This window comes from Hemiscyllium ocellatum, chromosome 18 (genome assembly GCF_020745735.1).
Source record: "Hemiscyllium ocellatum isolate sHemOce1 chromosome 18, sHemOce1.pat.X.cur, whole genome shotgun sequence".
Lineage (NCBI taxonomy): Eukaryota > Metazoa > Chordata > Chondrichthyes > Orectolobiformes > Hemiscylliidae > Hemiscyllium > Hemiscyllium ocellatum.
Window position 1 is genome coordinate 76,407,621 of NC_083418.1, and position 17,275 is coordinate 76,424,895.

The window sequence follows — 17,275 nt, forward strand, 5'->3', positions numbered from 1 at the left end:
GAATATAGGTGGCATCTTGTGTATCCTTGACTTTACTCGATTATTGTAAGGGGTGAAGAGAAATTTGCAGGACAGAATTTAACTTTGTAGTACTGGGGAGTTGCAGAATGAATAATTTAGTTACAGCAATGGGCTAAATCATTGCTTAGCTCATGAGGAAACAGAACTGGCACTGTTTATCATGCAGGAGTATTAATGTATCTGCAATATGACTCAGTAGTGGCAAATGAACTTCAACGTGGAAAAGTGTGAAGTCATTCACTTTGGAAAGTCAAATTTGAATGTAGAATGCAGGGTTAAACACAGAACTTTTGGCAGTGTGGAGGAACAAAGGGATCTTTAGGTTCACGTATGCAGATCCCTCAAAGTTGCCACCTAAGTTGATACGGTTGTTAAGAAAGTGTGTTGGCTTTTATTAGCGGGCGGGGGGATTGAGTTTAAGAGCCATTAGGTTATGGTGAAGCTCCAAAGAGCCCTAGTTAGACCACACTTGGAATATTGTGTTCAGTTCTGGTCGCCTCATTATAGGAAAGAGAGAGGTTGCTTGAGAGAGGTTGCACAGGAGATTTACCAGGATGCTGCCTGGACTGGAGGCATGTCTGATTACTTAGATTACTTTAGATTACTTACACAGTGTGGAAACAGGCCCTTCGGCCCAACAAGTCCACACCGCCCCGCCGAAGCGCAACCCACCCATACCCCTACATTTACCCCTTACCTAACACTACGGGCAATTTAGCATGGCCAATTCACCTGACCCGCACATCTTTGGACTGTGGGAGGAAACCGGAGCACCCGGAGGAAACCCACGCAGACACGGGGAAAACGTGCAAACTCCACACAGTCAGTCGCCTGAGTCGGGAATTGAACCCGGGTCTCTGGTGCTGTGAGGCAGCAGTGCTAACCACTGTGCCACCGTGCCGCCCCAAATGAAGAAAGACTGAGGGAGCTCGGGCTTTTCTCATTGCAGCGAAGAAGGATGAGAGGTGACTTGATAGAGATGTGCAAAGATGTCGAGAGGCATAGATAGAGTGGATAGTCAGAGACTTTATCCCAGGGTGGAAATGTCTACCAGGAGGTGACATAATTTTAAGATGATTAGAGGAAGGTTAAGGAGAGATGTCAGAGATATGTTCTTTACACAGAGAGCGATGGGTGTATGGAATGCTCTACCAGCAGTGATAATAGAGTCAGATACATTAAGGACATTTAAGCGACTCTTGGATAGGCACATGGAAGATAGTACAATGCAGGGTGTGTAGGTTAGTCTGATCTTAGAGTAGGATAAAAGGTCGGCACAACATCAAGGGCCAAAGGGCTGTACTGTGCTGTACTGTTCTATGTTCTATGATTTAGGAAGGAGATAACTGATTAACTAGATAACCTGATGACCGCATGCAGGGCTAAGTGGCAACTCCTCCACTGTTGAGACTGATGCAAAAATAAAGGCTACTTTGACAATTATCAGAGGCAAGCATCATAATATCCTTAGAGTCAAAGGAGAGGAAAGAAATAAAAGGCTATGTCAAAGAAAATATTTGTTGATTATTTAGGTTAATGCTGAGGAAAATACAAACATGTCCCCATTTTTACAAAACATTAATTTTCAGAGAAACACGTGCTGAATCAAAACAGAGTTATTGTTCTAAAGCTGAGGAGAGAACAAAATACATGATTGAACAACTGTATCTACAAGGAATGGAAATCAAGAAGAGGGCATTCTTCTGTTCCTCATTCAGTTGTGCTTTCTTTCAACACCACACAGCTCCCATTATTTGATTTAAATTCTGAGCTATTTCAAGTCACCTTCTTTTCCATCCATTATTCCCAGGATTTAATTTGTGCAGAAAAAAAAAGCTCCTGTTTGAATTACTTTAAAGATCCTAAAAAGATACAGCATTGCACAGGTTCCATTTCATGCAAGGAGACAGTGAGGGCTGCAGATGCAGGAGAGTCAGAGTCAAAAAGGATGTTGCTGGAAAAGCACAGCAGGTCAGGCAGCATCCGAGGAGCAGGAGAGTCGATGTTTTGGGTAGAAGCCCTGATGAAGGGTTAATGCCCAAAACATCAACTCTCCTGCTCCTCGGATGACCTGCTGTGCTTTTCCAGCTCCACACTTCTTGACTCTATTTTGTACAATTTAAGTAGACCCCAATTCCTACTTTTTCCTTGTGCTGACAGAGTAACATCTTCTACTGCCATTGAACATTAACAAATGTTGGCATTCTGTAGAATAAGCTATCAAGCCAGAATTATTCTCACTAGCAACACAAACTGTCAACTTAAAACATTTCTGAAGAGATAGAATATTGACTGAGCTGATCTATGAAAAAAAATTTACCAACTTGTTTGATCCATCAGTGCTTTCCAAAAAATAATAGTAATTCAAACCCGAACGTATTTATTATTTTCCTTCTTTGCTGTCAATGCTGTCCTAAAACAAATAGCCAGACTATGAACAATTGTGCTCCAATTGCTATCTGTCTGAGGTCAACTAACACAGTACTGATAAGGAGCTAAACACTGCATCTTCTAGTCTATAGGATAAGGATTGGTGCTCAAACTCTCTCTCCTTTCTGGAAGGGAAGTGCCTGACACTTTACATGTTATTCCACTGTAGGATTGGTATTGAAATGGATAGCTCAGGGCAATGAGAGACAGTAAGCATAGTGGACATTCATTCACACATACACACACAGACGAATAGGCCACTGAATGCACTAATGATCTTTCAAGTCACTTTTCCAATCTTCAATCCAGATCTTCTTCACAGTATTGCACAACTACAATTATATAAAATAAAACCAGTGAGAACACATTGTAGATTGCCATGGCAAATGTCGCTATTGCTCAAGTATTGGCATCATAAAAGATGGCAGATGGCACGAATTGACCAGCAGAGTCTTTGGCCCAAACACTAATGACGTTAACTTTAAGAGAATTTTGAAGAGTCTAGCAAAAGATTGGTCTAAATGTATTCCACAACAACAAAAGGTTCTAACTATAAATGGAGTCAAAGTTTTGCTTTTTTACAAGTGCAACACACACACACACACACACACACACGTGTAAATCTAACAGATCGGGGTGTTCATTAGCAGTCAACAGGACATCAACGACACTTTTATTGTAAAGGATGCATTGACATGACAGGAAACATCAGTATTTTGGCTTTTCCTTTACAAAACTGTCCAAACAATAACTCAGCAGGTATGCTAATGAGAGACATTCATGTGAAACCGTCCCTTATTCAGGGCCTGTTTCACAGTCCACTCAGTGAAATGCAAAGTTATAGGAATGAGGAGCTACCAGACCTGTTCCATTTCTCCAGCACTTCCTGTTTTTGTATTTTTTTAATTTCAGGTCTCCAATGCCTGCGCTGTATCTTTTTTTGTCCATTTTAGTTAAGTAGAAGAGCAGGAATTGTTGGTATTTTTGCAGAATCCTAAACGGCAAACATTATTAGCTTTTGCACAAGGGTATAACCACCTTTTTGCAGCTTGACTGCAAGATACCTACACACGACCCAAGCAACAGATTCCACTCAAAGTGGACCACCACGTGGCAAATACATCTAGCCTCCACACCCCTGAACAGCATGGACAATTCACCTAACCTGCACATTTGTGGACTGTGGGTGGAAACCAGAGGAAACCCATGCAAACACAGAGAGAACCTGTAAATGCCACACAGACAGTCTGACCAAGGTTGGAATTGAACCCAGATCCCTGATGCTGTGAGACAACAGTGCTAACCACTGATCCACTGTGACACCCTTTTTTTTGCTATCATTGAATCTCTATGATGTTTGAGATATATAGGAAGACAAAGACTAGAAGATGCATTGTGTAGATTTATTCCTCAGATTTCTCTCTGTTAGAGAGTATTCCTGTCATTAGACATTTAACACCTGCTGCAATCACATCCAACTTCTGAACCTTGTTTTATAATTCTGCTATGAAGTTACAAATGAAGGAATGAGTTTTCAAAGTAAATTACAAAATTGATTGGTGCAACTCTTGTATAAAAGTCTCCAATGGATTTTCTGTTTGCTGAAACAGCCAGTTTGGTGACAAAGGCTCTGAGAATGTTCCTTCAAGTTCTACCCACCCCCACGTCAATAGTCAGCTTTATCTAAACTTAGCACCCTATCAAATACAGAGACCACACTGAAAATTACAGCTTCATTAAACTGGTTGAAGTATATATCCAGAAAATACTAGCTTCATTACAGAAGAATACAATGGTTTCACACCAGTGGGTAAATTACAATGGATTTAATCTGCATTCAGTACATTCTACTGCATTTATTTTTCTAAGAGTGATTGCACTTAGAATGTAATAATTATGCAATTTTTAAATCTAATAAAATGACACAGCAGACACAACCAAGAAAGGGAATAAAAACCAAGTGATCTTTTTTCATAGAATCCCTACAGTGTGGAAACAAGCCCATACCAACCATTGAAGAGTAACCCACCTAGAACCAACTGTCCCACATACACCCCTGAATAATGCATCTAGCTTCCACACCCCTGAACAATTCACCTAACCTGCACATTTGTGGACTGTGGGTGGAAACCAGAGCATCCAGAGGAAACCCATGCAAACACAGGGAGAACATGTAAATGCCACACAGACAATCTGACCAAGGTTGGAATCGAACCCAGATCCCTGATGCTGTGAGACAACAGTGCTAACCACTGATCCACTGTGACACCCTTCTTTTCCTATCATTGAATCTCTGTGATGTTTGAGATATATAGGAAGACAAAGCCTAGAAATTGCATTGTGTAGATTTATTCCTCAGATTTCTCTCTGTTAGAGAGTATTCCTGTCATTAGACATTTAACGCCTGCTGCAATCACATCCAACTTCTGAATATGACCCTGAACCGTCAAGGTCTATTCCCCAGGGTAGAGTACCGAAACTAGAGGGCATAGATTGAAGGTGAAAGGAGAAAGATTTAAAAGAGACCAAAGGGGTAACTGTTTCACTAGAGAGCAGTGCATGTCTGGAATGAGTTGCCAGAGGAAGTGGTGACGGTTAGTACAATTACAAGTTTTAAAAGGCATCTGGATGAGTAGATGAATATGAAGGGTTTAGAGGGATTTGGGCCAAATACTGGCAAATGATTAGATTACCTACAGTGTGGAAACAGGCCCTTCGGCCCAACAAGTCCACACCGACCCGCCGAAGCGCAACCCACCCATACCCCTACATATACCCCTTACCTAACACTACAGGCAATTTAGCATGGCCAATTCACCTGACCCGCACATCTTTGGACTGCGGGAGGAAACCGGAGCACCCGGAGGAAACCCACGCAGACGCAGGGAGAACGTGCAAACTCCACACAGTCAGTCACCTGAGGCGGGAATTGAACCCAGGTCCCTGGCGCTGTGAGGCAGCAGTGCTAACCACTGTGCCACCGTGCCGCCCATCGATTAGATCGATTTAGGATATCTAGTTGGCATGGTGAAGATGAACTGATGGGTCTGTTTCCATTCTGTACATCTTTCTGACTCTATATCAAATGCAAATCATCATCCTGCTACCACTCATAATAGAGAAAATATACTGAATGATTACAGGTCGCTAGTTCACAATTTTTAAAAAAATCACATCAAGGTCCCTCAACCTCCTTGACTGACTGAAAAATACCTTGGAACCATTTTTGCAGCCTAAAAATTTCAGCTCACCCAACAGAGACTGAGTTCAGCAGAGGCTTGGTGCTTTCCTGGTCTGCATCATTCTGAACCAGATTACTATTCCCAGACCCCTTGGTAGAGGCAGTAAATCACACAACTGAACAAAAAAAAATCTAAGCATGAGGCCTTCAAAAATCACTTGTGTTAAAATCTGGTTTCCCCCTTCAAACTAGATGATTATAAATAACCAGGCAGAAAGCCAAAATATTACATACTGTTAAAAAAAGCCACATTTATGAGTCTCATTCAATAAGTCATTAACAACAAATGGAAAGCAATAGAATGGGTTTGAAGGAAGATTTGAAAAAATTAAGGAAAGAGAAAACAAGGAGAAGGAAGGTATTTTAATAACATTTCATCAAGTTCTCGCTCCTGATCTGCATCTGTGAGGGTTTCAGGCAGGAGGACTGTTGGACTTGGCTGTAGTGTCACCATCACCTATAGCCATATACGCTGCCACCAGCAGCAAGGTTGATGAGGGCATATGTCCACTCACCAAGATGCAAACTGGTCAATATCTGCATTCACAGCCAAAACAGAGACCATTTAGACCATGATATATGTGTTGCCTCTTTGCTTGAGCAATGTAAAACTAATGCCATAATAATATAAAATAAGTAACTGAGGATATTTGAAATCTGAAACATTGACAGAAATTGCTGGAGAAACTCATCAGGTCTGTCAGCACCTATGGAGAGAGAAAAAAAGAGTTGACATTTTGAGTCCAAATGACTCTTCTTCAGAACTCAGATGTTCTGATATAAAGACACTAGACTTGAAACATTAACTCTGTTTCTCTCTCAACACTTGTGAGCAGATTTGTTGAGTTTCTCCAACAATTTCTGTTTAGGTTGTAAAACTAATGCCACCAGAGAAAGGTTACACCTCAGGAGGCCATTCAGCCTTCAGGTCTGTGCTTGTTGAATCGCACCATGGCAGATGGTAAGAAGTCAAATTCAATAAAAATCTGGAATTAAAAGGCTAGTTTAATGGTAACCATGTTGACTGTGTTTAAAAACCCACCTGGTTCATTAATGCATAATTGGGAAGGAAATCTGTTCTTCTTATCTGGTCTGGTCTACATGTGAACAATGTGGTCCATTCCCAACTGCCCTCTGGGCAATCAGGGATGGGTAATAAATGCTGACCTTGCCAGTTGTGCCCAAATCCCCAAATTATTATTTTTTTTTTAAATGACAAGACTGCAATTAGAGATGAATACCTTGAGATAGTTGAAGTAATAATCTCGCACTGGCACAGACTTCTTAAATGAATGTGGGGAAAAGATGAATCAGGCAGAATATTGAAATAGATTTGATATCAACCTTGAACTGGAGTCAGCTGAAAGTGTTTCTCAAATCAGAGCAAGCAGTGTTACCAATTTATATGATGAAAGAGGCTAACACTTTAACTCTCCCTCACACTCCACAAAGGACATGCAGGTCCTTGGACTCCTCCATCGGCAGAACATAACAACACGACGGTTGGAGGAAGAGTGCCTCATCTTCCGCCTGGGAACCTTCCAACCACAAGGGATGAACTCAGATTTCTCCAGTTTCCTCATTTCCCCTCCCCCCCACCTTGCCTCAGTCGGTTCCCTCAACTCAGCACCGCCCTCCTAACCTGCAATCTTCTTCCTGACCTCTCCGCCCCCACCCCACTCCGGCCAACACCCTCACCTTGACCTCCTTCCACCTATCACATCTCCATCGCGCCTCCCCCAAGTCCCTCCTCCCTACCTTTTATCTTAGCCTGCCTGGCACCCTCTCCTCATTCCTGATGAAGGGCTGTGGCCCGAAACGTCGAATTTCCTGTTCCATGGATGCTGCCTAACCTGCTGTGCTTTAACCAGCAACACATTTTCAGCTATTGGATAGTTAGCATGATGGCCATATATAAAAACCACAGGACTGAAGGGAGAGAGAAAAAGAGAAAGATTGTAGTGGAAAAATATGACAAAAAGGAGAACTTATATTTAAGTATTGATTATGATTTCTTTGTGACAGAGTCAAATGATTCACAATTAATGAATTATTCTTGTTACACAGGCAAGTGTGGTGACTAATTTGAACGTAGCAAGGTGCCTTTCTGATAATATTCATTGAAGCATAAAATGTGAACAAAACACAAGGATAATATATCTTCAAATAATGGTTTGCAATCTATCACAATCTCATTAGACATAAACCATCCTGAGTGACTGGCTGTCACAAAGTTAGCAACTATCAGAAGACAAAATGTCCTCAGTAGAGCGTTCATTGTTCTGTGTTTGAGTATGTGAGACCATTTACCACTGATGCTCACTCTGCTTGATGAGTTTAAACACAGTGACTACAGGAGTCTGTCAGAGACACGATTACTGCAATGAATAACATACCTCCTGACTTCTCAAAGACTGTCCATCTTCTACAAGGCACAAGTCAGAAGTGTGATGGAATACTTCCCACATGCCTGGATGAGTGGAGCACCAACAACACTCAAGAAGCTTGACACCATCCAGGACAAAGCAGCCCACTTGATTAGCACCACATCTACAGGCATTCAAACTCTCCACCACTGATGCTCAGTAGCAGCAGAGTGCATTAGCTACAAGATGCACTGCAGAAATTCACCAAAGATCTAAGGGCAGTACCTTCCAAACCCATGACCAGTTCTATCTAGAAGAGCAAGAGCAGCAGATATATGGGAACACCATCCCATGCAAGTTCCCCTCCAAGCAACTCATCATCTTAACTTGGAAATATACCACCGTTCCTTCACTGTTGCTGTGTCAAAATCCTGGAATTCCCTCCCTAATGGGAGTTGGGTCAACCTACAGCACCTTTTCCCCACATTCATTGAAGGGGTCTGTGTCATTATGGGTCAACCTACAGCAAATGAACTGCAATGGTTCAAGAAGGCAGCTCAACACCACCTTCTCAAGAGGCAATTAGGGATGGGCAATACACATCCAGCCAGCAATGCCCACATCCCACAAATGAATAAATACACCTGGGAGGTGGACTAAAAAAAAATACAATTCTCTGAACTTGCTAGAAGCTAGGTATGAGCAAAATAGAACATCTATTATAACTACAATTCCTACACACACAGAAACTGGTGCAAGATTCCTCTGAGATATAAAATATATAACACTCAGTGCTTCATTAAAGTGTCAGTTTAGATTATATTCTCAAGTACTGCAGCTGGACTTGGGCTGAATTGGTGCAAGGTTGTTATCATTGAGTCAAGCTTACACTTTATAGACATTTTAAATGAGAAGGTTATTTGAAATCAAGCACAAGTACAATCAGACTTGTTCACATCAGCCTTGATACTCTCACACCTACACATCAACTGAGATATTGCTGCTATTTATGTGACATCACAGCAGCCACCAAGACTTATTCTACCACCATCACTGTATCACATTAAAAATTTGCAACAGGATGATAAAGATTAAGCTGATAAAGCCAAAAAAAACAATATTTTTCCTTTCCTCTCAGAGGTAAATTTGCAAATTAATTACTCTCTGTGTATAAACTTGAAACTCAAGCTGTAGATAATATTTGAAACACAACAGAAACATGTATTATACATGCATGCAGTCAGCTCAGTAATAAGGTTTAGACAATAGTCACTACCAATTTGTGCATTTCTCCCAGCACAGTGATTTCTTACATTTACATTTAAAATATTTTTTTTGGCATGGAATAAAATGTTTTAAGTTTATTCATTGCTCAACTATCCTGGATTGTGTATCAATTCATAACTACTCAGTGGGGAAACAGGTCAGTGTTACACCCCTTGGTAGCACTTAATGTAAAACTGCCTTCAAGGTAAATGGATTACTTTGAGCAATATTTTTTCTATAGGGACTTACACAGATTGGCATCAGCAATATCATTTTTCTGACGGTAAACAAGAGGTAGCCAATTCCTCATAAATTTGAAGATTTTTCTCCTGTTCACGCCGGAAGAGCCAGATGAAAATACATCATGAAAATTCAGTGGTGTTGTCTCCATTTTTATGGAAACTTGTGCTAAGATTTTGATAAATCTGCTCCCTCACAATCTGAATACCAATCCTCTCCCCTTCTATTCCAGCTACTTAATTGAAAATGTTTGGCTTAAACAATCCAGTCTAAAAGCCTACTCCAGTTCAATGGAATCCCTACAGTGTGGAAACAGGTCATTCAGCCCAGCAAGTCCACACCAACACTCCAAATAGCATCTCACCTAGACATGGTCTCCTACTCGATCCCTGCAATTGCATTGCTTGTGGCTAATGCACACATCCCTGAACACCATGGATAATTTAGTATGGCCAATTCACTTAACCTGCATATCTATTGACAGTGGGAGGAAACCTGAGTACCAAGAGAGAACATACAAACTCCATGCAAACAGTAGCCCAAGGCTGGAATTGAACCCAGGCCCCTGGCACTGCGAGGCACTGAGCCACCATGCTGCCCTACAGTTGTTCAATGCCATCTAAATAAAGTACCTCCTGAGGTCAAAACATTGAATGGTCTCAAGGAGGTAGTAGGAATAGGGTTAAAGGGACCAAAGGGTATGGAGAGAAAGCAGGAAAGGGTTCAGGGTTGAATGATCAGTCATGATTAAATTGTAGAACAGTATCTAAGGGACAAAGAGCCTACTCTTGCTCTTAATTTCTATTTTTCTTGACACTGTCCTAATCTTGCAATTCACTACTTGAATCAATACATTTTTCTCCTTCTGTCTGGACGTAGTCGATTGAATTACTTCAGTTGTTTCTTCTCTGTCCCAGAATCTTACTTTAAGTCTATAATGTTGCCTCCAAGATATGACCTTCGAAGAGAGATGAACTCATTCAGTCTATCACTGATCACCCTGGCATACTTTCCTTCATACCAGTGAGGAGAAGTATTGATTTTTAAAAATTTATTCATGGTGTGAGGATGGTCTCTGGCTAGGTCTGAATTTATTGCCCACCCCTAATTGCCCAGAGGGTAATTAAAGAGTTAACCACATTACTATGGATCATAGAGTCATACAGCAGTCCAACTAATCCTTGCCAACCATGTTCTCAAACCACACCAATCTCAGCGAAGTGCATTTGGCCCCATATCCCTCCAAAACTTTCCTACTCATGTAATTATCAGACCAGGTGAGGATGGCAGTTTCCATCCTGAAAGGAAGTTAGTGAACCAAAAGGAAATTGATGATCAGTGGTTCTTTCATGTCAGGTCACCTGGGACAACAATGGCAGGGAACAAAAATGAAAGGTGATTCTGTTTCAGCAGCGGACAGCAACCTGGGCCAGCATTACTGCTGCCAGCAGACAATAAAGAGGATGGTACCTCACTGAGGATGGCAAACTGCCTCTGGCCCAATCAGACGGCTCTTAGACTCAATAACATGGGCAACACTGATGCCAAGCAAGAGCTGTTGATGAGGCAAGTGAGGGTTGGGATGAGGCTGTGGCCTGAAGTGGTCATTTTGTGCTCTTTTTTTAAAGCCACAGAGACTTGGGGACAGGTACCGAGCAGTCTATGAGAAAATAAACAACTTGTGAGGCTTTGGGGTTTTCTTTAAAGTTGGAACAATGGAAGCAGCCTGACTGGGTGTGGCCACATCTCTCAGACCAGGATTTCCAGTGAGTTTTTTAAAAATTTTTTCAATGTGAGGTTTAAGCAGTTGCTGTTGGAGTTCAAAAGAGTTGGAAGCTGCACTAAATGTTTCCTGGCTATGAATCTGAGTTTTCACTTGATTTTTGTTTTCTCTGTCTCTGCTATTGGGTTGCATGTGAGAAAATCTGATTTCTGAATTTGCCTTTCTGTCAGGGGGTGTTCATGGGATGTTACTATATTGGAAGAGTTAACTAGTAATGGTTACTGTACTTATTATTCTATTAAATTTTCCAATATAGTCAAGTTATTCTAAATTCTTCTTTCTTTCACTGTATTTTAGCCATAGGGTTTGACTAAATTGTGTTTTTCTTAATGTCAAGTAATTAGACCAGTCGAATTGCATCTGGAAAACAACACCTCACATTTGTCTTTAAAATAAGAAAAAGTCAGGGTCTAGGCTGCCTTCTTAATATATTTTGAGGGGATCTGTTCTTGCCCATAACAGCGAGGCATTGTCAAAATGTTGGCATATTCTGGGGCAAAGCCAGGGCCAGGGCTCAGTTGGCACTTTCCCCAAGTAGCAAGACATCTTCCCATTGGTACACTACCTGCTGGGAAGTAAACAACCCTTAATTGCAGCCAGTCAGTGGTTTCAGATGTGTAACCAGATTAAGACAATGCCAATAAAGATTCCCACTTCCCACTTCCTTTCCTGAAGAAGGGCTTATGCCCGAAACGTCGAATCTCCTGTTCCTTGGATGCTGCCTGACCTGCTGCGCTTTTCCAGCAACACATTTTCAGCTCCCACTTCCTAGTAGACTGGAACAATTCAGCCCCAGATGCTCCCCTTGAAGACCAATTAAGCAGCGAACAAGTGCACAAAGATTGACTAGGTGGTTCACGGTGAGAACGAAGGTGTTAGGTCACTGAAGGATACAGATGGATTGGTCAGAAGGGCAGATCAATGGCAGATGGAAATTAACCCTGATAAATGTGAGGTAAAACACATTAGAAGAAGTAATAAGACAAGAGAGTACTCAATGAATGGCACAACAACAGGAAGCTCAGAGAGACAGGGATCTTGGGGTGCTCATCCATAGATCCCTGAAGGTAGCAGGACAGGTTAATAGAATAATTAAGGAGGCATATAAGATGTTGGCCTTTATCAGTCAGGGCATGCATTATAATAGCAGGGAGGGCATGGTGGAGCTGTACAGAATTTTGGTTAGGCCACAGCTAGTCACTGCACCATGTGACTACATTAGACGGGGTACAGGATGTAGCTTGGGGTATCGATAAGGAGAGGCTGGATCAGCTTAGGATGTTTCCTTTCAAGTGTGGTGCTGAAAAAAAGCACAGCAGGTCAGGCAGCATCTGAGGAGCAAAAGAGTTGCAGTTTCAAGGACAACCTTTCTTCAGATTATGCCCAAAACACTGACTCTCTTGCTCCTCAGATGCTGCCTGACCTGCTAGCACCACACTTTCTCAACTCTGACTTTTCCAGCATCTGCAGTTCTCAGTATCTCTTTGTACACTTTGAAGCAGAGGAGCTTGAGGGGGACCTGACTGGAGTGTATAAGATTACGAGGAACAGAAAGCAGCTGTTCCCCTTAGTTGATGGCCAATCACAAGGGGGAATAATTTTTCAGTGAAACGGAGGAGATTTACAGGACAGTTTGGAAGAATGTTTTCACCCAAAGGGGCTGGGGCAGGTCCAGGTGCACTGCCTGGGAGAAGAGATGAAGCAGGAAACTTCACAAACTTCGAAAAGTACTTGGATGAGCACTTGAAGATTCATAACTTTCAAGAGTCTTGGAGTCATACAGCATGAAAAATAGACCCTTCAGCCCAACTCATCCATATTGACCAAGTTTCCTGAACTGAACTAATCCCATCTGCCTGCGTTTGGCCCAGATCCTTCCAAACCTTTCCTATCCATGCTCCTGTCCAGGCTCCTATCCAAATGTCTTTGACTACAGGCCAACTGTGGGAAAATGGGATTAGTGTAGTGAATGAATTGATGAGCTGAAGGGTCATCTGTACTGTATGATGCTATACATGGATCCTGAAGATATGAACTCAGCTGATTTGGTAAGAGAGCCCAGTGGTCTAGTTGCTGTCCTTGTTACTGCTTATTGTGTGCAGCAAATCTTACAAAGCACCAGGAAGACTCTTTCAATTTCCCACTTGATTCCGGAAATGTCCGTGCTTTATGTGACACTCAGTTCTGCTATAACATATGCAAAATGACTTCAATGCGATGGGACAATTTAGACTGTTACTTGTAGAATACAAGCTTTCCTGAACTGTATTCGCTGTAACACGATTCCAACCCCATTGGTTTAAATAGCACAGCTATTGCATGATTTTCTTTAAAGTTGACATCACACAAGAATGGAGCTATCACGTTAAATCAGAACCAGCTCTACTTGTCTGATGTTCATTTGCAAACCGTGAGCTCCAATGAGCTACTTTTTGTCAGGTTCAGCTTCTCAGTCAATAACTTGTTTAAATGCAGGACATTAACATGCCAAACTAGCTACAAATCTCAGGGTTAATTGGGAGTAGATACTGAAGGGATCCCATTATGGGAACTAATTTGTTCATGGAATGTGACCATCATTGGTTGGGCCAGCAGAGGGCAATGAAGAGTCAACTACAGTGTTGTGGGTCTTGAGTCACATGGAGCGCAGGCAATGTAAGGATCCTGAAAGGACACCAGTGATGTTCTCTCCCTAATTCAGCATGTAATTTTCCTCTGCTTCCTTCCCTCTTGAGAGGTAATAAACCCTCACCATTCTTCCCCTAACCACACACAGGTACATGTTACAGATATGTTCTGTAGAAATGTATACTGTCAAAGGATATGGAGTACAGGTTAATAAATGGGATGGAGGAACTCATCAGCTATTATCTAATCAATTGGCACAACAGGCTCAATGAGAATGAATGGCCTCCTTCTGTTCTGATATTCTTCTTTTACCGATGTCCTTTCCCATGTGTGATTTTATCAAGTGCCTTTCAAACTCCAGGTCCAATATAGTGTACGACCTTTGTCTCTACTTCTCTAACTCCATCTCTCCCACTCTCTGCTGCCTTTCTGACTGCTGAGATTAGCCTGTCAGCAGTTCATAGCTTTGAAGTCTTTGGCACCCTTTCACAACTTGAGGACACATTTGGTCAGTGCCAGTCTATTAAATCCTTTTCTAGGTTTCGTATACTTGGTGAAAATAACACATTAATCCATTCTCTTGCTTCTTAAAATACAGTTTACTTACACACAATTTATAGCATGGTAATAACAGCTCTCGGGTCATGTAGTTGGTGTATCATAGAATCCCTACAGTGTGGAAATAGGCCCTTCAGCCCAGCAAGTCCACACCTGCCATCCCAACAGTATCCCACCCAGACCCATTCCCCTATTATTCTACATTTTACTCCTAACTAATGTACCTACCTGAACACGATAGGCAATTTTAGCATGGCCAATTCACCTCGCCAGCACATCTTTGGATTGTGGGTGGAAACCACAGCACCCAGAGGAAACCCACGCAGACACGAGGAGAGTATGCAAACTCCATACAGACAGTCACCCGAGGCTGGAATTGAAATTCGGCCCCTAGCACTATGAGGGAGCAGTGCTAACCACTGAGTCACCGTGCCACCCTCTCCACAAGCCTATTCCCACTCAACATCACCTCAGCCCAGCAGTGTACCTTTGTATGTCGTCCTTTCACCTTCAGCTATAAACATGCATGATGGGTCCACTGGCTTCCTTCTGCACTATAATAATTCTGAGGGTCTGTGATGTATTCATCTAGCTTCCTCTGAACTGCATTGACTGTCCAGAAGAACACATTATTATTCACTCCCTTCAGTCCATCTCTGCCTCACTAATATCAAAATCCTAGGAAAATTAATAACATACGTTGGAAGCTGGATAACACATCGTCAGCATTCTCCCAGACTAGAAATCAATTTTTCAAACACTTGTAATCTAACATCTTATTTAACTACATGGTATTCCCCAAAGGCTTTAACTTCCTTCCTGGCAAGCTTTTGATGTGCAAAATTGGAAAGATATTTCATTTTTGGCCCATTTTGCATCTGCTGCAGTGGCCTTTTCTAATTCTGTTTCGATGCTTTGTTTTTGATCTGCTTCCATAATGCCTGATGCACAGACCAATTGCTATCCTCACCCTTTTACTGACAAGCTTCATTTACTTTGGTTCCCCTCACCCTAATTTCCCCTGACATTTCCTGTTGATCCAGTTAGGATCATTTTTATTTACCAAATTAGACCAAAGCTCATAGCAAGATGACCACTATCATCTGTCAGTTCAGCTACTTCAACCCTCGAAATAAGGTCACTGATGAGAACAGAAAAACTCTCTGATGCACTGATCCGGGAACTGTGCCCACACACATAATCAGAGTGTGTCACAACTGTTCACTTATTTTGTTGGGATAGTTGTTCACCTCAATATTGTCAGTTTTCATTTCGTGATATGTTTTTTTTTAATAACAGCATAAAGAGAAGAGTTATTTTGCTCATTTTAAACTGTAAATCTACAGTTCTCTTCAAAACCAAAAGAATTGCAGATGCTGTAAATCAGAAACAAAAGCAGAAGTTGCTGGAAAAAAAGCTCAGCAGGTCTGGCAGTATCTGTGAGAGAGAAAACAGAATTAATGTTTTGGACCTGGTGATCAGATCTGGCATGTTAACTCTAATTTCTCTTCACAGATGCTGCCAGACCTGCTGAGCTCTTCCAGTGATGTCTGTTTTTGTTGTGGTGCTTTAACCCTTTCTGAACACATTGACACAATCAAATGAAAAGTTCCCCAGGGAGCAAGCTCAACTACCTTAAATCAACAAACATCATCCAAATAAACCCTCCCCTGTTTGCTTTTAATATTGTTCCCCATGTTATCCTGCGTTAATTATCGCTTCAATTCCACAGATTCACGATTTCCACTTGCCAATTGTTCCACTGCTTAATTTCTTGTCTGTCAATTTAATTTTAGGCTATACCCCTCAGCATCTCCATGAAGATTTCTAGTCATAGTGTCAGGGTCATGCAGCATGGAAACAGACCTTTTAATCCAACTAGTCCACGCCAACCATGTTCCCAAACCAAACTCGCCCTCCCTACCTGCATTTGGCCCATATGCCACCGAACATTTCTTATTCACGTACTTATCCAAATGTCTTTTTAATGTTGTAAGTCCACCTGCATCCATCACTTCCTCTGGACGTACGTTTCACACATGAACCAGTTTCTGTGCAAAAACATTGCTGCTCATGTCCTTTTTAAATCTTTCCCTGCTCACCTTAAAAATGCTGACCGTAAGATTTTGATCTTCCCCACCTTTGGGAAAAGACACTTGCTATTCCCCTTATCAATGCCCTTCATGATTTTATAAACTTCTATAAGGTCACCCCTCAACCTCCTACACTCCAGTGAAGAACGTCCCAGCCGATCCAGCCTCTCCTTATAACCGAAACCCTCCATTCCTGGCAACATCCTGGTCAACCTTTTCTGAACCCTCTCTAATGTAAGAGTATCCTTTCTACGGCAAGGTAACAAGAACTGCACACAGTAACCTGGAAGAAGCCTCACTAACATCCTGTACAACTTCAATATGACTTCCAAACTCGTACACTCAAAGATCTAAGAAATGAAGGGAAGCCTGTTAACTGCCTTCTTAACCACCCTGTCTACCTGTGACACAAATTTGAAAGAATTATGTACCTGAACTCTTATGTGTCTGTTCAACAACACTACCCAGGGCCCTACTATTAATTGCATAAGCCTTGTTTCTTTTTCAATATACAATACCTCACATTTATCCAAATTAAACTCCATCTGCCACTCCTCAGCCCATTGACCCAAATGATCAAGATCTCTTTGTAATTTTCGATAATCTTCTTCACTGTCTACTATACCACTAATTTTGATTTCATCTGCAA

At 41.7% G+C, this 17,275-nt stretch overlaps 1 protein-coding gene across 3 annotated transcripts in view; it reads right to left on the reverse strand.

The window, feature by feature from the left end:
• Positions 1-17,275, reverse strand: part of LOC132824275 (protein kinase C-binding protein NELL1-like) — a 994,503-nt gene that overhangs the window by 776,734 nt on the left and 200,494 nt on the right. The window lies entirely within an intron of this gene.